Here is a 24,883-nt window from a genome sequence, read left to right on the forward strand (position 1 = left end):
TATTTTTCAATATCGAAGAAAAGGACAGTCTTAATACAACTGGATGTCCTATTCTAGTATTTTAAAATTTAAAATTATAAAAAATATTATTTAATTTAAATTAATATTTATTAATATCAAAGAAAAGAGCTGTCTTAAGGCACCTAGAAGTCATTTTCCGATATTTTTAAATATTTTTTTATAATTTTGAAATAATAGGATTATAAATTAAGTATATTTTGAATTTTTAATAATAGAGACAATTTATAATTAAAAAGTACCAATTTTGGGCGTTGTAGGGGTGCTAATCCTTCCCTAAACGTAACCGACCACGAATCCCTTTTTATTATTAAAAAGAACGAATTTTTGGTTATAAACGCAGATCAGTTTATTTTTTAATTAATGTTTTCTTAAAACTCTTTTAAAAAATAATTTTTAGGTATTCGACCTACCTGACCCAAAAGGCCGATGGCGACTCCCAAATTATTTTCAAAACCATTTATTCACATCAATTTTCTCGTCAAATAAATATTTCGTGCCCGGACGAAAACCGGTTACGACAATCTGGATGTATGATGGCAATTTTCAACTTAGAGTTGGAATCGGAGCTTTTCTTCCTCTCCATTTGTATTTGCTTGACTTAACTTCAATTACCTACGGAATACAGTTTATTTTAATGGGTAAATTACGTGTTTTTATTTTTTAATATCCTTTCAAATTTAACGATAGATTTAAAAAATTGAAAGTTTAGTCCTTCAATTTCAATTTTGGTTCAATTTAATTCATATTTTATTTCTATTTTTTATTTAAAATTTGTTCATTATTTCTCTAATTTGATACCTTGACGTCCTTTTTTGTGTTGCAATATTTAATCACTTTTGTTTCTTTTTTTTGTTTCTTTTTTTCTGACACTAATTTTAATCTTTTAAGGAACCGATAAAATTTTAAAGTTCGTTAAGGATAAGTAATTTGGATATAAAACTTAAATTTATATTTCAATTTCAATTTGTGTGATTAAAAAAACTGAGTAATCGAATGGTACCGAAAGGATAATTTAAGAGTGTTCATCCTTCTTTGATTGTAAATGACTCTTGAATCTAAAAATCACTAATAAGACGTAGATTCGGTAAATGATAAGTTCAAGGTGCATGATCCACCTAATTCGAGAGCGAACAGTGGTGACTCCATCACATGATTCAAGTCGAGACGCGAACCTGGGATCACCCGAAGGACTGTTGCCACATTTAAGTTTTGAAGAAGAAAAAACTTAACATTTAGATACTAAAATAGATTAAAATTGATAGTTCATATACTAAATGTGTTAAGTTTTTAACGACGAGATACTAAAATGAAATGAAAACTAATTGTTATGTATGATTTTTAAAAGTTAAAAGTTTAATTACTAAAATGAACATAAAACTGATAGTTTAAGTACTAAATATATAATTTATTTTTATTTTAATTAGTAATAAAAGGGTAGTATTATAATCCCCACTATGCCTTTTTCTCTTCCCACTATTTACTAAAAACCACACTTTTGGGTTAAAATAAATCATAGGTCATTGATTATTAATAAAATTTAAAAATATATCATTGAGTTTTAAAAAATTATAATTAAAATTTAATTAATTTAACAATTATAATAATTAAGTTACTATATAAAATTGATACATCATGTATACTTAACGGAGAAATGATATATTTGTAGTAATTATGATTTTTAAAATGTAATTATTTATCTGTAATTTTATTCATTATTGAGTGACCAGTATTGTATTTTATCTTCGTTTCTTCTCAAATACGAAGTTCTCTCAGCTGAGCTGACCTGACCTGTAACAACCCGAATATTTATAAAATAATATTTAATTGAAATTGGGTGTTAATTGTGAAAATTGGCAAAAATTGGGGACTAAATTGAAAGATTATAAAACTTGGAGCTTGTATTAAAGTTAAAGAGAATTTAGGGACCAAGCCCTGAATTTACCCAATAAAATTAGGTAGAAATGGATGTTATATGCGTGTATTTGGTTTCTGAAAACAGAAATCAAATGCTCCCAATTTCCTCCCCCTTAAGCCGGTTTCCGACCCCGATCCAGACGCCGTCCGAATTCCGATCGTTGTTTTGAAAACACTGTTGTGTTCATCATCAAGCGAGGAACAAACCCTTCAAATTAATTGAAGTGAAACGCTGCCAAACGTCGGGTATTTTCAGTCAAAGCATCGTCGTTTTTTTTAGCTCTATCACCGGGAAAAACTTAAATTCACCGCCGATCGTTGTTCCGTTTACGACACCTCCTGCACCATCGTGTTCCTTGTGTCGTTGCGAGTCCGCCGGTGTCAACCTTGTTCGCCGTAGACGGTGGCGCGTGAGGAGGTGGAGCAGTCTAAGATTCGGCCGAGTTGGAATACGAGCTCTCCGCCGTTCAAAAATTTGAACCGATCGTTGTAAGTATCTCGAAATCGCTCAAAATAATTTTTAGAAAATTTTCCCGGAATTTTACGACACCGTGGAACTGTTCACGCGCCGCACGCGCCGCCGCAGGGAGAGTGAGCTGCTGGAAAACCGGTTTGACCAGTTTTGAACCGGTTTGACCGGTTCGAACCGATTTGACCGGTCTGAACCGGTTTGACCGGTCTGAACCGGGTTGACCCGACCCGACCCGACTGTTGACCCGACCCGACCGTTGACCGTTGACCGTTGACCGTTGACTTCCTTTGACCAAAACTTAAAATGGCTTTGACTGAGCATTAAACGACCGTTAATCTTTTCCGAGTATACCTATCCTGATAGTTTTCGACGTGCCGAATCTGTTTTCGCTGTCCGTTTCATCAAATTCGAATCCGAAGGCCTCCAAATCGACGGTCAAAGTGGTTGACTTTGACTTTGACCAATAATTTGGATTTTCGAAAAGTCATACTTTATATTTTTTCGACGTCCTTTCCGATTCCGCAATCCGTTTGGCCAATTCAGACTCGAAATACCCCAAATTGATAGTCAACTCGGAAAATGCTTAGATACTTAAGAATTTTAGCTTTGAACAATTAAGTAAGATTTGGGGCTAATAAATTATTGTTATTTGAAGGTGCACGAGACTCACCGGATCGTTCAACAGCTCGACCCAGCTCTTCTAGATCAGTTAAACCACGTATGCCAGTATTCACCCGTAAGACCCGTAAATTTTATGATTTTAGAGATTTATTTATGTTACCCATAATAATAGTGTTACTATAAATTAGGTTCGAAAACTGTAGCAGAGCGTGGTGAAACCAGCAATCAGTAGATCTACGATTTGAACCTATTATCGAGGTGTGTTCCCTATTTATTACTGAACTGTTTTATTTGTTTTAATAGTGGTACACTGAATTCTTTGGTTACCGTATTGTTGATGCACCGATTTAATGTGATGATTATGGATTATGACTGTTATCTGATATTTGTTTTGAAATGGTATATGATTACCATGTTTATGGATTTATGGAATTTATAACACGGTGCAATTGAATTTTTGGAATACGAATTTATAATTACAGCTCTGATCAAGCTGGAAAATTTTACAGACCTAATGTGACTCTTAGGTAGGCTCTGCGGCCCTGAGATCATTCTCGGGTAGGCCCTGCGGCCCTAAGATGTGTTCTTAGGTTAGGCCTCACGGCCCCGAATCTATCTTGGGTAGGCTCTCAGGCCCTAAGATGTTCCTTAGGGTAACGCTTTTTAAAGAGATTTACTGCAGTATAATTTTATGAGACTTTTTGGACTATGATATGTTTAGTGTACCTATAGTGATTTTATGGTAATATTGGGACACACTGAGCCTAGCTCACTTTTCGAAAATGTTTTTCTCCTTTCAGATACTGTTGGTTAGATACCCTGGATTGAGCACTTGGAGGATCAACATATCTCTTAAAGTATATCTGATTGTAATGTTTTTTACCTTGCAAGTTGACTTTATTTTGTTGACATGGACCTTATTTAAAGTATGGGATTTTAATATGATGACATTTTTACTATTACTATTCGGTTTATCGTGATTTGATTTTAAGATTTGTTTTAAATTAATTTATTACTTATTGGATTATATTTACAAGTTAGGTTTTTGATATATGATTTATTATAATTTCATGTCATTTATAATGTGATTTTACATTGTTTGAATAACGGTTTCGGAAAAATGTCTTAAAGAATCATAATGTGATCCACTAGACTTAGTCGAAACGCATAGGCGGGTCTAGGGGGTTACATTTTTGGTATCAGAGCTTTTGGTTTTAAACCTCGGACTGTGTATGAGTCCAAATTGGAAATACGATTTTGAAATATTTACAAAATGAGTTACTAAGGTCATGTAACAAAGTTATTAAATTTTTAACTGTGTTCGAGACTCCAAGTGCTTATCTAACCTTAAGTTTATCTTCTGTAGCAACTTGAGATCCATAAAAAATGAGTGCTAGACGTGGTCGTCGAACTAGCCGTGGACGAGGTCGAGTGGTTAGATTTGCAGATCCGATCGATGAGATACGATAGATCCCCCCACCTCCGATAGGTGATCCTGCTCCTACGACCCCAATGAATCTGCCTCCTACGATGGTATTGGCATGACTACACCGATCATAGGAGCGACCGGAACTAGCCGTGGACGAGGTCGAGTGGTTAGATTTGCAGATCCGATCGATGAGATACGAGTAGATCCCCCACCTCCGATAGGTGATCCTGCTCCTACGACCCCAATGAATCTGCCTCCTACCGATGGTATTGGCATGACTACACCGATCATAGGAGCGACCGATATTGAGTCAGAATCTACCGGAGTTGCTTTGGATGAGAATTTTGGTAGACAGTTTCTACAGTTGATACAGGGAGCAGTCAGAGCTGCTGGTGTTGTATCTGAGGTTCCTATTTTGCAAACTCTAATTGCTAATGGGGTCAGGACTTTTGGAGGACAACTTGGAGGAATTCCTACTGAAGCAGAAGATTGGCTACAGGATACAGAAAGACGCATGGATCAGTTGAGTTTGGACTCAACTAAGATATTTGGGGCAGTAGCGATGTTAGATGGCAATGCCCACACATGGTGGGAGTCAGTGACCGGTAGTGTTCCTACCGATCGTTTGACATGGGATTTCTTCAAGGAGCGTTTTCGGAGCCGATTCTTGGGTGAGCGCTACTTAGTCCAGAGACGACAGCAGTTTCAGGACTTGGTTCAGGGTGACATGACTGTTTCAGAGTATGAGATAGAGTTCTTGAAATTGTTAAAGTATGGAATCAGTCTGGTGCCTACCGAGAGAGATCGATGCCGTAAATTTGCCCTCGGACTCAGATACGAGCTACGTAGGCAGGTGGTAGCCCTTCAAGATGAGATTTTTGATGTGCTGGTAAGCAGAGCCAAGGATGCTGAGGAGATGGAGGGTTAGCTTCTGGTAGAGAGCGTGTTGATCAGGAGCGATCTAGGAAATCTTTTGGCCCTACTGAATCGTCCGCACAGTCTGGTAAGAGGACTCGTACTTCAGCCCCTCAGAGGAGCAATACACGCTTCAGGCCTACATCATCATCACCTTCAGCTGTTAGTAGAGGTGGTTCTTCGGTTCCGATTCTAGTGCCTCAGTGTGACTTTTGTGGGAAACGACACAGAGGAGAGTGTTATAGGAAGACCGTAGCATGTTTTCATTGTGGATCTAGTGGACATTTTCGGAGGGATTGTCCTCAGCTAGCTTCGTCTGAGCGGATCGCTACCCAGACTCCTGTGCGTTCTCAGACGTACAGACTCCAATTAGAGATCGTAGCCAAGTAAAGGCTCGTGGTTCAGCGTCCATGACAGACAGTAGAGCCCGACCTCAGCAAAATAGGGCCAACAGTTCTGAGGCTAGACAACCAGCCTTGGTTTATGCCACTAGACATCGTGATGACAGAGATGAGCCTGAGGTTATTGCAGGTACATTTACTATTTATTCCATTTCATACTTTGCACTATTGGACAATGGCTCCACCCACTCCTATGTATCGAGCTCAGTATCTCGAAACCTCAGATTCCGATCGAGAACACTAAAAATACTGTTACAGTTACAAGTCCAGTAGGACAAGCGGTATTAGTGAATAAGGTATTTCGGCGTTGTCCTTTGGAGGTGCAGGGAGAAATTTTCTCGCTGATCTTATGGAGCTTCCTCTAGAGGAGTTTGATCGAAAGGGATAGACGTTCATTGCCTGTATTTTGAACACTAAAGGTGCATTGTCCACATCGAGGAGATTCGTACAGTTAGCGATTTCCTGATGTTTTTCCTGAGGATTGCCTGGGTTACCTCCTGATAGAGAGGTAGAGTTCGATTGAGACTTATCCGGGATCTTCACCTATTTCTATGGCACCTTATCGCATGGCTCCAAAGGAACTTAAGGAGTTGAAGGTCCAATTGCAAGAATTATTCGATCGAGGATTTATCCGACAGAGTACTTCACCATGGGGAGCTCCAGTTTTGTTCGTGAAAAAGAAGGATGGTCTTTAAGGCTATGCATTGATTATCGGAAGTTGAACAAGATGACGGTCAAGAATAAATACCCACTACCTAGATTGATGACTTATTTTATCAACTGCAAGGAGCTACTGTATTCTCTAAGATTGATCTTCGTTCGGGGTATTATCAATTGAAAGTCAAAGGATCTGATGTTGCAAAAACGACCATTCGCACTAGATACGGTCATTATGAATTCTTAGTGATGCCTTTTGGTTTGACGAATGCTCCTACAGCTTTCATGGATTTGATGAATCGGGTGTTCCGACCATATTTGGATCAATTTGTGGTGGTCTTCATTGACGATATTCTGATCTATTCTCGTACTGAGGCAGAGCATGACGAGCATTTGAAAATCGTTCTACGGACTTTGAGAGAGCATCGTCTATATGCCAAACTAAGCAAGTGTGAGTTTTGGCTTCAAGAAGTGTCGTTTTTGGGGCATATTATTTCTGCGCGAGGTGTTCAGGTTGATCCCAGCAAGATAGAGGCTATTATGAATTGGAAACGACCTAAGAACGTATCTGAAATCCGCAGTTTCTTGGGCTTGGCTGGTTATTATCGACGTTTTGTTGAGGGCTTCTCGATCATTGCTTCTCCTTTGACAAAGTGTTAAGGAAGAATGTGTGTTTGACTGGGGCGAGGCACAACAGGAGAGCTTTGAGAATTAAAGGCGGTTTTGACTCAGCACCGGTGTTGATTCAACCACATCCGGGAAGGATTTTACAGTGTATAGTGATGCTTCACATTCAGGACTTGGTTGTGTTTTAATGCAGGAAGTAAGGTGGTGGCTTATGCATCCGTCAGCTGCGACCGCATAAGTGTAATTATCCTACTCACGATTTGGAGTTAGCAGCAGTGATTTTTGCCTTGAAGATTTGGAGACACTATCTTTATGGAGAAAAGTGTTATATTTTCACGGATCATAAGAGCTTAAAGTATCTCCTGACCCAGAAGGAGCTTAATTTGAGACAACGGCGCTGGCTAGAGCTTCTGAAGGATTATGATTGTGATTGATTATCACCCTGGTAAAGCTAACATTGTAGCGGATGCTTTGAGTCGAAAGGCAATATCGAGTTGAGATCTTTAATGGCCAGGATGAATTTAATGACGATGGCACTTTATTAGCAGAATTGCAAGTTAAGCCGACCTTGGTTGATGAGATCAAGGATAACAGCCCCTTGATAGCTCCTTGCTTTCCATCTTTGAGCAAGTAGCAGGGGACAACTTAGATTACGCAATTGATCAGGATGAAGTTTTATGTTTTAAAGGTAGATATTGTGTGCCTGATGATGCTGAGTTGAGGCAGACTATCCTTATTGAGGCTCATAGTCCATATGCTATGCACCCCGGAGGAGATAAGATGTACCAGAATTTGAGAGAGAGGTATCATTGGATTGGGATGAAGAAGACATATCTAATTTTGTGGCTAGGTGTTTGACTTGTCAGCAAGTTAAGGCAGAACATCAACATCCATCAGGTTTGTTACAGCCTATCAAGATTCCTGAATGGAAATGGGAGCGTATTACTATGGATTTTGTTACTGGCTTGCCTATGACTCATTTGAAAAAGATTCAGTTTGGGTGATTGTTGACAGACTTACAAAGTCAGCTCACTTCATTCCTGTGCGAGTAAATTATACTTTGGACAAGCTGGCAAAATTGTATATTTCAGAGATTGTCAGATTGCATGGTGTTCCATTGTCTATAATTTCTGATCGAGATCCGAGATTTACTTCGAGATTTTGGAAGGCTCTACATACGGCTTTGGGAACAAGATTGGATTATAGCACATCCTTTCATCCACAAACTGATAGTCAATCTGAGAGAGTGATTCAGATTCTTGAGGATATGTTGCGGGGTTGCGTAATCGATTTTCATGGTAGCTGGGAGAACTTTTTTGCCTTTGGCTGAATTTGCTTACAACAACAGTTATCAGACCAGCATTCGTATGGCACCTTATGAAGCACTCTATGGGCGTAAATGTCGCACTCCGATATGTTGGACTGAGTTGCGTGATAGGAAAACGTTGGGACCTGAGTTAGTGCGAGAGACGGAGGACACAGTCAGATTGATTCGTGACCGTCTGAAAGAGGCATTTGATAGGCAGAAGTCTTATGCATATCAGAGAAGAAAAGATATACAATTTGAGGTTGGTGATCAGGTCTTTTTAAAAGTTTCACCGTGGAAGAAAGTATTGAGATTCGGACGTAAGGGTAAATTGAGTCCAAGATTTATTGGACCATTTCGTATTTTGAAGAGGGTAGGACCTGTTGCATATCAGCTCGAGTTGCCTTCCCATCTTAGTCGTATTCATGATGTTTTTCATGTGTCTATGTTAAGGCGATACCGTCCAGATCCAAGTCACATCATTCAGGTTGAGGAAGTAGAGCTGAGACCTGATTTGTCATATGAGGAAGAGCCCATTCATATCTTAGAAAGAGATGAGAGAGTTCTTCGGAATAGGCGCATTCCAATGGTCAAAGTTCAATGGAGTAATCGAGGCCCCTCAGAAGCTACTTGGGAGACATTGGAGTCAATGGAGGCTCAGTTTCCTCAACTATTCTCATAAGGTAAATTTCGAGGACGAAATTTCTTGTAGAGGGGGAGAATTGTAACAACCCGAATATTTACAAAATAATATTTAATTGAAATTGGGTGTTAATTGTGAAAATTGGCAAAAATTGGGGACTAAATTGAAAGATTATAAAACTTGGAGCTTGTATTAAAGTTAAAGAGAATTTAGGGACCAAGCCCTGAATTTACCCAATAAAATTAGGTAGAAATGGATGTTATATGCGTGTATTTGGTTTCTGAAAACAGAAATCAAATGCTCCCAATTTCCTCCCCCTTAAGCCGGTTTCCGACCCCGATCCAGACGCCGTCCGAATTCCGATCGTTGTTTTGAAAACACCGTTGTGTTCATCATCAAGCGAGGAACAAACCCTTCAAATTAATTGAAGTGAAACGCTGCCAAACGTCGGGTATTTTCAGTCAAAGCATCGTCGTTTTTTTAGCTCTATCGCCGGGAAAAACTTAAATTCACCGCCGATCGTTGTTCCGTTTACGACACCTCCTGCACCATCGTGTTCCTTGTGTCGTTGCGAGTCCGCCGGTGTCAACCTTGTTCGCCGTCGACGGTGGCGCGTGAGGAGGTGGAGCAGTCTAAGATTCGGCCGAGTTGGAATACGAGCTCTCCGCCGTTCAAAAATTTGAACCGATCGTTGTAAGTATCTCGAAATCGCTCAAAATAATTTTTAGAAATTTTTCCGGGAATTTTACGACACCGTGGAACTGTTCACGCGCCGCACGCGCCGCCGCAGGGAGAGTGAGCTGCTGGAAAACCGGTTTGACCAGTTTTGAACCGGTTTGACCGGTTCGAACCGATTTGACCGGTCTGAACCGGTTTGACCGGTCTGAACCGGGTTGACCCGACCCGACCCGACTGTTGACCCGACCCGACCGTTGACCGTTGACCGTTGACTTCCTTTGACCAAAACTTAAAATGGCTTTGATTGAGCATTAAACGACCGTTAATCTTTTCCGAGTATACCTATCCTGATAGTTTTCGACGTGCCGAATCCGTTTTCGCTGTCCGTTTCATCAAATTCGAATCCGAAGGCCTCCAAATCGACGGTCAAAGTGGTTGACTTTGACTTTGACCAATAATTTGGATTTTTCGAAAAGTCACTTTTATTTATCGACGTCCTGATTCCGATTCCGCAATCCTTTGGCCAAATTCAGACTCGAAATACCCCAAATTGATAGTCAAACTCGGAAAATGCTTAGATACTTAAGAATTTTAGCTTTGAACAATTAAGTAAGATTTGGGGCTAATAAATTATTGTTATTTGAAGGTGCACGAGACTCACCGGATTGTTCAACAGCTCGACCCAGCTCTTCTAGATCAGTTAAACCACGTATGCCAGTATTCACCCGTAAGACCCGTAAATTTTATGATTTTAGAGATTTATTTATGTTACCCATAAGTAATATAGTGTTACTATAAATTAGGTTCGAAAACTGTAGCAGAGCGTGGTGAAACCAGCAATCAGTAGATCTACGATTTGAACCTATTATCGAGGTGTGTTCCCTATTTATTACTGAACTGTTTTATTTGTTTTAATATGTGGTACACTGAATTCTTTGGTTACCGTATTGTTGATGCACCGATTTAATGTGATGATTTATGGATTATGACTGTTATCTGATATTTGTTTTGAAATGGTATATGATTACCATGTTTATGGATTTATGGAATTTATAACACGGTGCAATTGAATTTTTGGAATACGAATTTATAAATTACAGCTCTGATCAAGCTGGAAAATTTTACAGACCTAATGTGACTCTTAGGTAGGCTGCGGCCCTGAGATCATTCTCGGGTAGGCCCTGCGGCCCTAAGATGTGTTCTTAGGTATGCCTCACGGCCCCGAAATCTATCTTGGGTAGGCTCTCAGGCCCTAAGATGTTCCCTTAGGGTAACGCTTTTTAAAGAGATTTACTGCAGTATAATTTTATGAGACTTTTTGGACTATGATATGTTTAGTGTACCTATAGTGATTTTATGGTAATATTGGGACACACTGAGCCTAGCTCACTTTTCGAAAATGTTTTTCCCCTTTCAGATACTGTTGGTTAGATACCCTGGATTGAGCACTTGGAGGATCAACATATCTCTTGAAGTATATCTGATTGTAATGTTTTTACCTTGCAAGTTGACTTTATTTTGTTGACATGGACCTTATTTTAAAGTATGGGATTTTAATATGATGACATTTTTACTATTACTATTCGGTTTATCGTGATTTGATTTTTAAGATTTGTTTTAAATTAATTTATTACTTATTGGTATTATATTTACAAGTTAGGTTTTGATAGTATGATTTATTATAATTTCATGTCATTTATAATGTGATTTTACATTGTTTGAATAACGGTTTCGGAAAAATGTCTTAAAGAATCATAATGTGATCTACTAGACTTAGTCGAAACGCATAGGCCGGGTCTAGGGGGTTACATGACCACTGATTGATTCGCAACCAGCTAAATATATCAGCGCCTCCCGCAAAGAAAAGAGCGGAAATGACGGCAGAAGAAGCGGCGGGTCCGCCCGGACCTAAAGTCCTCCGCCTCCTCATTTTTGTCGGCGCCGGATGTAAATAACTTCGCTCAATCTATCTTTAACTTTTTTACCTAAATTTTTTTAATTCGATTTTTTTGGCAACAGTTCTCTTTACAATCGGAATCAATAAATGGAGAGAGATAGAGCGGGAACAGGCCCAGCAACAACAAGGAGTTTATGAGCAACCGAAAATTTTAAGCTCTAACAATGCTGCTACAAAATCCATCAAATAACCTCCAAGGTTTTTTATTTTGACAAAGAAAAGGAGAAATTTATGTGGCAAATAATGATGATATAATGTTGTCCACTTCATTACTTTTGTTTTGGAATTTTTTTCCTTTATTCTAATGATATTATTTTTAAATTGAATTGTATTTGTGTGCAATACTTGACCCTTATGTTTTGGAATAGGTTTTCAGGGGGCAAAATTTGGTGAAATTTTGAGTCTAGGAATGGATTTGTAAACAAAAGTAAGAGAATTTTCTCTTGTAACACGTAAGATGTCAGTACATGTTGATTGCAGATGTCGATGAAGAGAATCAACAACCTCTTTAGGTGAAAGCTGGGAGATTTAGTGATTTATAGAACTACTATACGTATAGAGAGCATAGCAAAGGGATGAAATGGAAGATATCTTTGGGAAATGAGAAGTCTAATTTAGATATCCATTTTTTTATTCTTGTTATCTGTTTTCTTCTGCCTTGGTTCTATGCATCATTGTGACATTGGCTGTGAATGGAATCTGATGAGTTTGATTGGATGACAACCTTTTTTGAAAATTGAAGTAAATTAGACTATGAAGAAGTTGTGTAGAAGTAAATAAGAAACACGACCCAAAAATAACCGATTCCAGTACCATTACTTTCTATGGTATTTGGCCTCACTTATGATGTGCTTGGTAGGAAGGATGGAAAAATTGAAATGCAATTTTCTTTCCTATCATTGTTTGGTAGAGTTGAAAAATGAGAGGGAATTGAAAAATACTACATATTTTGAACTACCTAACATTTTCTCTCGTCTTTTCCTTCCAAAGTGGGGTGATTTGTTTTTACACAAAAGTGGGGAAAATGATCATCACTTTTATTTTCTTTACTCACTTTTCTTTACTACCAAGCAGGCAAGCACACACAAAATTTATTTATTTTCCACTTTTCCACTATCTCCTTCAATCCTTTCATTTTTCCAATTAACCAAGCAAAAGGCCTTAATGTCTGAATTTGCAATTGCTCTTGACATTTGTGATTAATGTTTTTAAAATAAATCACCTTAGAGGATAGATGCATGGTTGTTTTTCTCTTTCATGGCTCCTCTCCCGATGAGCGTATCCTTGTGTATGCCATTTTCCTTTCCGATGTATGGCTTTTGATGTTCATCATGGACTCTACTGTTTTCTTTAATCTGGAATTAGGTTTCTCTAATCTAATTTTTCATGTAGAAGATTCATTTTTGACGCCGGACAGAATAATGATTATCTTGCAGGCGCTCCAACAGATGATTTACAAAAAAAAATTCGCCCAAAAAATCAGAGAAAAAAAGTCTCTAGGGTTTAATAAAATATTATAAAATCAAACAATCCCCAAAATCAGTCCACAAGCCGGACTGTTATAGCCAAAAATCATCTTTATTCGAATTTTGCCAAAAATAGAAAAAATCCTGAAAATCACTCTAAATTGAAATTTGAAATAAAATAAGCAATCTCCAAAAAATCTGACCTAAATCGGATTTAAATTGTCTTCCTAATTGACAATCGAAATATTACCATAAATAGTAAAAATATCTAAATCTAGTGATTTGGAGGGGAAAACGGCAGAATTTGAGATTGAAAAAAGGCCACATGGAGCGTAGCTCATGTGGAGAGCGTGCGCGTCGAAAAGCTTTCCGGATTGGGGTCTTATGCGCGATTCTGACACATGTAGCCAAAGTTATGGCCAAAAGACTGAAATATACTCAAAACGATCCCAATGAAGAACATGTTACAATCAATTCCCGTCTTTGGGTTGATCTGCCAATTCATGGTATCTCAGCGCCATCAATGTACAATCTGACAGCTCAACATCATCTGTCTCGGATCCCCTGCATCAATTTTAAGCTAAAATTTACTGAAATGAGATCATAAAGTTCCGGAACACGGAGCTGAAAGTAAATTTTAAATTGCGGACTGACCAAGCATATCTACTGTTCTCCCTTCTAGCTTCTGGTTCATTTTTTTATTGGTTCTGTAACCTGCCTTTGTCTACTAGCTATTTTTGGTTGCAACAGCCTCCATAGACTAAAATGGTTAATATTTACCTGCAATAATTGAAGCTAAATTACATGTAAAGGACAGTAGTGGCACTCACCACTTTTAGAAACAAAAGTGAATGTCGTTTTGAGTATTGAGTCTGCTTGCTACACTTTAGTGAAACATTGCCTCAATCATTTTCATGTAACTTCAACCTCTACTAATGCAGTCCTAATTTTGGTTGGTAATTTTGTTGCTGCAATATCTTGGAAAATATAAGTTCAAACAAGTAATATCCTCCAATTTAGAGTTTTTTTTTTTGGTTATGAGCAGCTTAAGCATTATATATATATATAAAAGTTTGGCCAAGTTGGTGCCAACTCAATTAGAAAATTACTAAAAATCGGTTTTATATTTGTTAATCTATACTATTATTCAAAAGTTTTGATTTAGTGCCACCAGTAACTTGTTCCCAACTTAGTTGAAAAGTTACTGAAATACATTTTATATAATTGATAATTGATGCTGTTATTTAAAAGCTTGATTGAGTCGTTGTCACTGGTTAATCGGTTTCAACTCAGTTGGGAAATTGATGAAAACCCGTTTTTATAGTTGATAATTAAAATTATTTTAAGGTTAATTTTACATCATGGACATAGTAAATTCAGTATTATAGAACACTAGAAATGAGCTTAGGTAGCTCCCTTCAAAAACCAGAAATCAGCATCTCCCACTACTATCACAATCATTGCTCCCACACTTCATTTCTTTTACGAATTATACCTTAATAATTTGTTTGCTGTATTTCTCGAACCCACTCTCCATTATTGTGGTTCACATTCACTCTCTTCTTTGCTTTTTATTCACAATGTATTTCCACCATTTTCCTGCATGTTTTTCATAAGCCACTTGTTTGTTTCTTTGTTTCTCTCTCTTTTTACTTATTTATTCTTGATAATTATGTGGTAATTTCTTATTAGATAGTAAATATATGGGTTTTGATTATAATTGCTTGGTTTTTGGCCAGTAATAGAAAGAAGAATGCTCCCCGTGATAAACTTTGTTCGTACAAGTAAATAGAAACAAAAATCAACATGATTTGCAATATCAAGCCAAGCAAGAAAGAACCCAAATATCTGTATATATCTGTCTATATATATATATATATATATATATATATATATATATATGGGTGTGGGTGTAATTCTGTGGGTAATTCTGTGGGTTTGATTGGACTTTTCCTGTTCTCACTAATGTAGACAACAAATCCATGCATCAAGTACAACATGATTAAATATCAAGCATGAGTAGGAGAGATGTGCTACTAATTGTTGGGGGGGTGTATGAAACTTCACTTTTCTTGGATTTCACTTAAAGATCCTAAATGGTTTGCTGGTTAGGTATCCTTTGGGGACCCTTTACAGATGGAAAGCAGTAGATGTCTAAACTTATATGTATTTTGATATCAACACGATGGGTTTTTTTTTAAAATGTATAAATGATAATGATGTTATTGTTTAAGTTAAGTAGTTTTTAAAGAAATTTGTTGATTGAGTTTGTATTTGATTAGCTCAAGGCATTAGATTTTTTAATTTATTTTTCATGTCTGCTTTATCATTCATATATCCAGAGTTCGCTAAATGACTTTAAGAAATTTGACATTAAAGTGTTTATGGATCATATAATATATATGCGTGTGTGAATATTTAAAAAAAGTTATGCAATTTAGGGTTTTCTTCTTTTTCTAACCTATTTTATTTTTAATATTTTTGAGCCACATTCTTCTTTCCCTTTTATTTTGTTTAGCCGACTACGGTGTCAAACATAATATTAGTTGCCGACTGCCGATGATTATTAGTTCTCTTATTTCTTATACTATGTCGTTTGTTTTTTTTCCTCAAGTATTTTTTTTCAATTTTGAATAAGAATCTTTATCCTTGTGGCACACTTTGCTTTACTCTGGTACGTGTTTTCTCTGTTCTTGTAGCATAATCCTTATGGTTTTTGATACGTTTCTTGCATACCTTTTCGGTTGTTTTGTTGCTCGCACAAACGTTTTTTTTATTGTTTTGTCGGTGGTTAAGTATAGTTAGATCCCCTTTTCTAAAAAGATTGTTTTGTTGATATAATCATAATTGTATAGCGAAACAGCCTGTCAGATAATTTAATTTGCTCACCACTTTTTTATCATTCATAAAGTATCTCGTTCGAAAGTGATAATGAGTTTTTATGAAGGTTATTGAATTCTTTTATTGTTTAGTCGTCATTTTCAATGGATGATTTCGTTTTTCTTTGTACCTTTGAGTTTAACTTTTATCTTTATATGAGTTTTTTTTTTGTGTGCGAGTATTATCCCATTTTCTCTCTATAGTTGGGTACATTATAATTCCAAGTGCTTTATTTGTGTTAATCAAATTTAGTTATCGTTATTTAAAAAAAAAGTTATGGATGCAGCAGCATTTGTCATAATATTGCAGCCAAGGTATTGCGTGAAAGGCATGTGAAGAGCTGATATTTTCTTCTCCGTCAGAGCATAATTCTAGCCCTCCCTAGCCTCTGCAAATCTAAACGTTTCAGCTTCTTCCTTTAAACGTTTTATTTTCAGTAAAACACTTCACCATTCTCTCTTCAACTCACATCGTGAGAAATATATCTCTGCTTTTCCTTGCACCACCGACACCAACATCAGTTTTTCCATCGGCGACAGTAACAAAGGTAATAACGTCAGTCTGTAGATGGATCGTAATTCTATTCATAATGCAGTAGTGGGAGTCGCTTCTTCGACATTAGCTTTTGGGACGCTTTTGATTCAAAGATTAAAATCTAGAAATCAATTAACTTGTCAATGTCACGAATCGGGATTATGAAAGAAAAGTTATAACAACAGCATTTATATAGAGGTGATCGTAATTGTATTAATATAATAAGGATGCGACCAATTGCTTTTTTCAATTTGTGATATCCTTACTAGGAACAACTTGTTATGGTCGGGTAGATCGGTGAATGTTAGAGAGCAAACTGGCAAATCGCTGTGACCGTGTATGCAAACCCCAGCAACAACAGTTTTTCTGTGATGGCGTTGGACTATGAACCAGGAGAAAGAGATGCAACAATAATAAATAATGTATTATTAATTAATGATAGCTCTTCCTCTTCCTCTACTCTAAGGTGGTGCTTTTTTACTGTGTAAGGTCTGCAAAGCTCTTATGTCTGCGCCACGCAGACCACGCGCAGCCATTGAGCTTCGCAGACCGTTTGTTTTTTAAAAGACAGAAGCTCTTCTAACGCAGACCACGCGGCGCAGACCAGAACTTATGTCTGCAGACGTCTTCTAACCTCTTCAAACAGGTTTTATATTTAATTTTATATTATATTTGATTTTAATTTTAATATTAATTTTTAAATAAATTAAATATTAATTTTAATATTATATTATATATTAATTTTAATATTAATTTTTTAAATTTATTTTATATCATATAAATTATTTTATATATTAAAAATTTTATATTTATTTTAGTTATTTTGATTTAAGTTTAAAAATAATATTTTTTTTGGATTTGTTATTTTTAAATTATATTTAAACTTTTTTTATACAAAATGTAAGTATTTAAACCACATTGCTTAGGTGGTGTTTGTATAAAAATATAAAAAATTAAGATTTACAAAATATGAAATCATATAATTTATAAAAAGTATTTTCTAAAAATATCATATAATTATAAAATAAATTATGAATATATTTAAAAAAATTAAAAGTATTACATAATTGCATATTTAAAAAATCATATAATTTAATGATCATTTATAAATTTTATTCTATAAAACTTATAAACCTAATAATGCATGTGATTATGTGATATTTATAATAGAATTAATAAGGTGATGTTTGTTTTCCTAAAAAAATTATTATCGTAGTTGTATGAATTATTTAAATTCCAATATTGTAAAACTAAAATTATATTGTAAAACTCTTTTAAGTTTAAAAAATCAGTTAATTCTATATTTCAGTTTATTTTAGCAGTCTGTAGACGCTAAAAAACAAACAGTCTTCTTCTTGCAGATTGCAGACTTTTGGTCCACCTCTTCTTCTGCAGATGTGGTCCGCAGACTGCAGACCTTTTATCTCTTCAAAAACAAACACCACCTAACTCTCGCTCAGAAACAACAACAGGAACCGATCTTATTATTTAAGATTTCGATTTCTCTTCCTTGAGGCTCATCAAAGTTCCTAAGCATCATTACTTTGTTAATTCTTCCATGGAACATTAAGGATATTTTTGTTAATATGAAACTGGAAATTACGGAGAATATTTCATTTAAGGAGAGCTAAGTCAGTACATTGTGTGCTCTGTAATGAATCATTTAGGTGTGCTCTAAAATAGACCAAATTTGCCTGCTCAAAAACCTGTTTTTTTTATACCAAGAAAATGTTTTATATACAATTTTTAGATATTAATCAAGTCAATACATTATAATTTAATTTTTAATTTTATTATATATAATTAAGGTAATCAAATAATAAAAATCTATAATATGTTTTGTTTTACTAAATACAAATTTTGAAAACTGCTTCCAGAAAACTTATCAAACAACACTATAAAAAGATTTTTTAAATTAATTTTTCAAAAAAATATAATTTATTTTTCAGAATTTAATTTTCAGAATTTATTTTCAGTATATCAAATAGATCCTTAATGAAAAAAAGCTCTTCATTTATGGCCATTTGTCTGTTCTTCAACTCTTAGGCTGTCTTTCTTCTTACATGACCATTTGTCAGAATTATTCTTTTCATTCATAAACAAAACCTGTACACGTCGGACTAATTAGAATGCTATTATAGGCTTTTTTTTTCCCCTTAATTTTTTAAGGAAAAATATACAAATGGTCATCCAACTATATAGTGATGTTTTATATAGTCTTCTGATTATTAAAAGTTATAAAATAATCCTCTCAGTGACTATAAGATATTATTTTGTTGAGTCCATTGACTATTAAAATTTATAAAATGGTCACTCGACTATTCATTAAGTTCTAAACTTGTTATTTTCGGTTAAAAATTACAGTAGTCTAAATTGAATGTTAACTTTTTTGGCTATGATATAATAAAGCATCACCCTATAATCGGATGCTCATTTATAACTTTTAATAGTTGAATGATTTAATAAAGTAATATCCTAGAATCTGGGGATTATGTGTGGCCTTTACCCCTTTTTTTATTATTATTAGGGTAAAGTATAGTAATGGTCACTGAACATTTTTGAAGCTTGCATTTAGGTCCCTCAACTTTTAAAACTTGCAATACAGTCTCCCAACATTTATTCTGTTTGCAATATGGTCCCCAACATTTATTCCTTTTGCAATATGGTCCCCCAACTTAAACCACTATTAGAAAATTAGGGTAAATTATATAAACGGTCATTGAACTTTTTAGACACTTGAATTTAGGTCTCCCAACTTTTAAAACTTGCAAAACATACCTCAATTTCATTAAAAACCCCAATTTCCAAAGTAATTCAATTTCATTATAAACCATTGATTCTACTAAATCATAAATGATCATTGTATGAGCAAATTCAGGTGAATCATAAATGATCGCACTGTAAAGCACTGAAGGGTTAGGTACTCAAATCTGATAAAAAAAATAGCATGCAAGAACATAGTGGTACTTAAATCATAATGCTCCAAATGAGTGTTCCGAATTTCATATAGTCAAAAGTTGAAGAAATTAGCAGAGTTTATGGGAAGTTGAAATACCGAATAGAGTGCTTCCATTTTGCTATTCGGGATGTTTAATCAATGCATATTGTTATTCAAAATTGATATAAACAGTTAAACAAACCTCAAATTTATATTAAAATAAATATTGTCAAATAGTAAATTCATGTTCAAAGTTTCAAAACACCTTAATTTCATTCTAAACCTTAAATTCCAAATAATTCAATTATATTCTAAACCTTAAATTGAAGCATTTTAGAATTTGGGGTTTAAAATTTAATTGAATTATTTTGGAATTTAGGGTTTAGAATGAAAATTGAATTACTTTGGAAATTGGGGTTTAGAATGAAATTAAGGACTATTTTGCAAGTTTTAAAAGTTAGGAGACCTAAATTCAAGTGCCTGAAAAGTTCAATGACCGTTTATATAATTTACCCTAATTTTCTAACTGTGGTTTAAGTTGAGGGACCATATTGCAAACGGAATAAATGTTGGGGGATTGTATTGCAAGTTTTAAAAGTTAGGGAACTTAAATGCAAGCTTCAGAAATGTTCAGTGACCATTACTATACTTTACCCTTATTATTATTATGGTGTTTTGACCTAAATAATTTTTTAAAACGATGATGTCGGTAATGTACATTAGTTTGTATGTCTGCCGTTCGTTCATCTGTCTCAAGATTCTCAGTCTGAGACAGTAAGCCCCTTTTCCTTTTATAGTTCAGAGTGAATCAATGAAGTGTACATACATTGGGATCGAAAACGACGGATGAAACCCACATTTTTTAATTGATTAAATTAATCACTACCTCTTTAATACACACAAATAAAGATAGAATTTGGCGTGCTCAGAATTTGCTCGGCTGGTTTGCATTTGCAGCCCAATGATTCTTGCTTGGCGTCTTTTGTTCAAAATCTGATTCATAATCAGAAATAATAATTAAAAGGTGAAAAAGTTAATTCACCGCAGATAATTAACGAGTGTTGAAAATTGTTTAAAGTGTATTGAAAATCTTTGTAATATTTTAAAACTTCAATTTAATTTCTTTTTGTTAAATATAAGTATTTTACTCTTAATATTATATGCATTTTAGTTTATAAATTCATGCACATTTGAAAAGTTAATCTTTTTAATTTAAACATTTTTTAGGTCTCTTTTAATTTTAAATACGAATAAATAGTTTTCTCTCTTTTTTTCCGCATAAATTTAAACGCTTGTAAAAACTAAATGCAAAATTAATTTATATTTCTACTCCTTATAATGAAACAAGCAGGCCCTTGACAAAACTTGACCAAACTCTCCTTTAACTTTTAGCAGTGAAAGCAACAAGACGTGAGCTTCATTGGGGGGTGGGGGGGGGTATTGGTGGAAATGAAATGGGCTCCCATTAAAAAAAACAATCATTGCTCCCGCACTTACTTTTTCTTTACCAATTATACCTTCAATCTCATAATAATTTCTTTCCTATATTTCCTTCAAACATCTCTCCCGCTCCTTTGTTGTGGCCATGGATGGGAATGGGTTAGGTTTAGGGCTGATAATTATTCATGGGTGAGTGGATTATTCACCCGTCCTGAATAAAAAGATGAAAACTCGCTGTGAAACGGATGATTGACGGGTGATGGGTCAAGTCGAATATGAATGAAATTTTTTTGACCCATCACCCGTAGCATCCATCCACCCATTAATATATTCATCTATCCATATTATATATATATATATATTCCTATTACATATGAGAATAGAGTTTTGTTGTTGTTGTTGTTGTATATATATATATTAAAAAAATAAACGGATGATTGTAAATATTCTTATTCACTTAATTCTGACTTTTATCCCATTAAAAATTTGTCTAATTTTTTAATATTGGGTTATCCCTATTGATAATATGATGAAGAGGACTTTTGAGAAGTGATAGTTTGTTGATGAAGATTTGAAGATTATATTTGGTGTACAAGACTATACATGATGCATCTATTCACTTGAAAAATGTATCACAAACATAGTGCACAAGACTATATAAACTATGTTCCATTTTGTTTTTGTTTGAATTTGATGAAAATTTATTGTTCATGTTTTGGTTTCTATGAATGTTTGAGTGTCAATGTTTGGTTTATATGAATGTTAGAAGAATTTGAGCTTAGGATGTAAAAATAGGTTTTGTTCATAGTATCATCCATTTCTCATCCGCTCCACTCGCTGATGATAGATAGAGCAGATATGGATGAAATTTTTTATAGGTGATGGATGCTGTGGATGGTGATTTGGACCACTGGCGCTGGGGCGGATGAAGCTCCACCCGACCCATCTCCGATTCATTGCCAGACCTAGTTGGGTTGAGTTTGATTTTCGGTTAATTTCATTCGATTTTAAATGATCTCACACTTAAAGCTCAATATGACTTGAGTTTAAGGATGATTTCAACATATTTGAACTCGACCTGAGTTTAGAGATAAAACCCGAAACGGATTTGATTTGACCTGAACTAATGTATTTATAAAAAAATATTTTTTTATTCAATAAAAATATAAATCTAATTGAAAAAATAATATAGAGAAAGTTAATATTGTAATTATCCTTAAATATAGAAGGTAAATTTATATTATTTTCGGGTTGGGTTGGATTGGGTATTTTTCATCTTAAACTCGAATCCAACCCGAACATATTTTCCAAAAAATCGACCCAATCTAAACCTAATTTTTTTTAGAAAAATTGACCCGATCCAATTAGGTCGAATCGAAACCGTTGATTTCGGATGCGGTGTCCATCCCTAGTTGTGGTTTTTATTTGAGCCCCCTTTGCTCTTTTATCCGAAGTGTATTTCCTCCATCTTCCGGCATGTTTTCTTTTTCCATCAGAGAATGAATTCTCCCTCTCCTTGGCTTCTGCAAATCTGAAGCTTTCTGCTTATCTTCTTTTATGCATAAGTTTAATGAAAACAACTGTTCATTTATGACCAGTACCTGTTCTTCATAAATGACCATTTGTCAGAATTATTAAAGCCTTTGTCCATAAACAAACACCTAGACCTCGTACTAATTATATATATATGATAAATTACGTATTTAATTACCTAAATATCACTTTGGTTTTATTTTGATCATCTAATTATTATTTTTTAAATCTTATTTAAAGTTATATTTTTGTTTTGTTTTGATTACCCACCGTTAAAAAAATAAACATAACTATTGACATGACAATTTTTTTTTATTTTTTAATAATGATATGATATTATCTTATGATAATATGTCCATATTAACGTTAAATTTTTAATAACGGATGATCAAAACGTAATTTTTAAAAAAAATAGTTAAGTGATTAAAATAAAATTAAAATGATAGTTGAGTGACTAAATAATTTAATCATATATAATATATACAATTAACTTGTATGATGTATGCATGTAAACTAATTAAATTAATATTATAGACATTTTTTAAAAAAAATGTTATTTTTATTACTGAATTTGACCTAACTAACTATATTTTTATTATTTTATTTTATTTTTTTCTTAAATATTCGTGTTTCGTGAGCCGCTTTAGAATATTTTGGAGTTGATGGCTTAGATTTAATAGGTTGAGTGATTCGTTTTCATGAGGTGAGGTCTGACCTTATTCTCAAATCCCATTGATAGATATCATAAACGATTCCGGTTTTATTTTATTTTAAGGGTAAAATGCACAAATGGTCCCGTGATTATAGGTTATTTGACCATTAAAAGTTATAAAATGGTCATTTGACTATAGAATGTTACTTTACTAAGTCCCTTGACTATCAAAAGTTACAAAATAGTCATATGACTATTCATTATGTTCCAAACTCATCCTTTTACATTAAAAAATTGGCGATTGTTTATGTTGTACGTTAACACGATGACTGCGATATAATAGTAATTTGAGATTATGAATAAGAATTTATCATATCACAATCAACATGTTATTGTTCAACTCAAAATACCATCCATTTTTTAACAGATCAAAAGGACTAGTTTGAAACATAATGAATAGTCATGTGACTATTTTGTAACTTTTAATAGTCAGAGAGACTCAACAAAGTAACACTCAATAGTTGGGGGACAATTTGTGTATTTTACCCTTATTTTTACAACTTTTAATAGTCGAAAGACTTATCTTATAGTTGGGGACCATTTGTGTACCCTTATTTTAAATAGTGTTTTAAGTTTCAGCGTTTTATTTTTAGGTTAAATTAATAAACAACTCTATTTATTGTTGATAATGGTCATGATATATCATGTTAGTATGTAAGCATACATGACCAATATCCTGCAAAACGATTGACCTCGAACCGACTTGCATTGTATATCCAGTTTTGGTGAGTGAGTCTCTCAACGTAAATTTTTTACATACACAATGACTCGAATCCGATACCATACTTAAACAATATCAATCTACTTATCTCTTGAACCAATTCACATTGATTTTAAATAACAAATTTTGAAACTACTTATACACAACTTTCTTCCTTGTTCCCCCCCCCCCTTTCTTCTTTATTTGGTGTTTCTTCCTTCCCTTTCCCTTGCTTTTTCTTTCTTCTTTAGTTTGGTGTTTGTAGGGCAAACAATGACATTATATCCCAAATTCATAGGTTTGGAGATATATTGACACAGCATTAATTGCATCTTTCTTTGTTACAGCAATAGCATTTATTAATTCAACCTTTTATCCAAGCTTTTTGGAAATGATTCAATAACTCCAATTCTTTATGCCCTCCAAACTGTTGATTAATACCTGCCTGGTGGTGACATTGGGCAATATAGATATTAAACCATTAAATTATTATTAAAGATGATGATTTAGTAATTATAAAAGGAAAATAAACATGCAACGTTTTAGTATTTATCAAAACAAATAAATAAACGTTTGCTTTCGGTTCAGGTAAAATTGGGTTCGTGTCAATATTGTTCCAACTAGAATTCGAGTAAATTTTGATTAAATTTGTTTTGTTTTGAGTTTTATATCGAGTTTAGGTTCATATAAGGTCTCGACTTGGGTAAATAAGTTAAAGTAATAGAGTTCGAATCAAATTTATTAGATATAATTTTGTTCCATCCATGGGTGGAACCAGGGAGGGGCAAGGGAAGCCTTTCCCCCGTTAATTATATTTTTAATTATTAATTAATATAGAAAATATATATTTTTAAAAAATAAAAAAAGAAAAAATTATCAGGTCCCCTTAATTAAAAAATTGTATTTATGAAAATAAAAAATATTTTAGACCTGCTATAATAAATTCTTAGTTTCGTCCCTGGTTCCATTAGCTTGCTATATGGAATTATTGTTTTATTTTGTCACATATATATAACTATTAAAATACATCATATAAAAA

Source organism: Hibiscus syriacus, unplaced genomic scaffold (genome assembly GCF_006381635.1).
Source record: "Hibiscus syriacus cultivar Baekdansim isolate YM2019G1 unplaced genomic scaffold, ASM638163v2 tig00110220_pilon, whole genome shotgun sequence".
Taxonomy (NCBI): Eukaryota; Viridiplantae; Streptophyta; class Magnoliopsida; order Malvales; family Malvaceae; genus Hibiscus; species Hibiscus syriacus.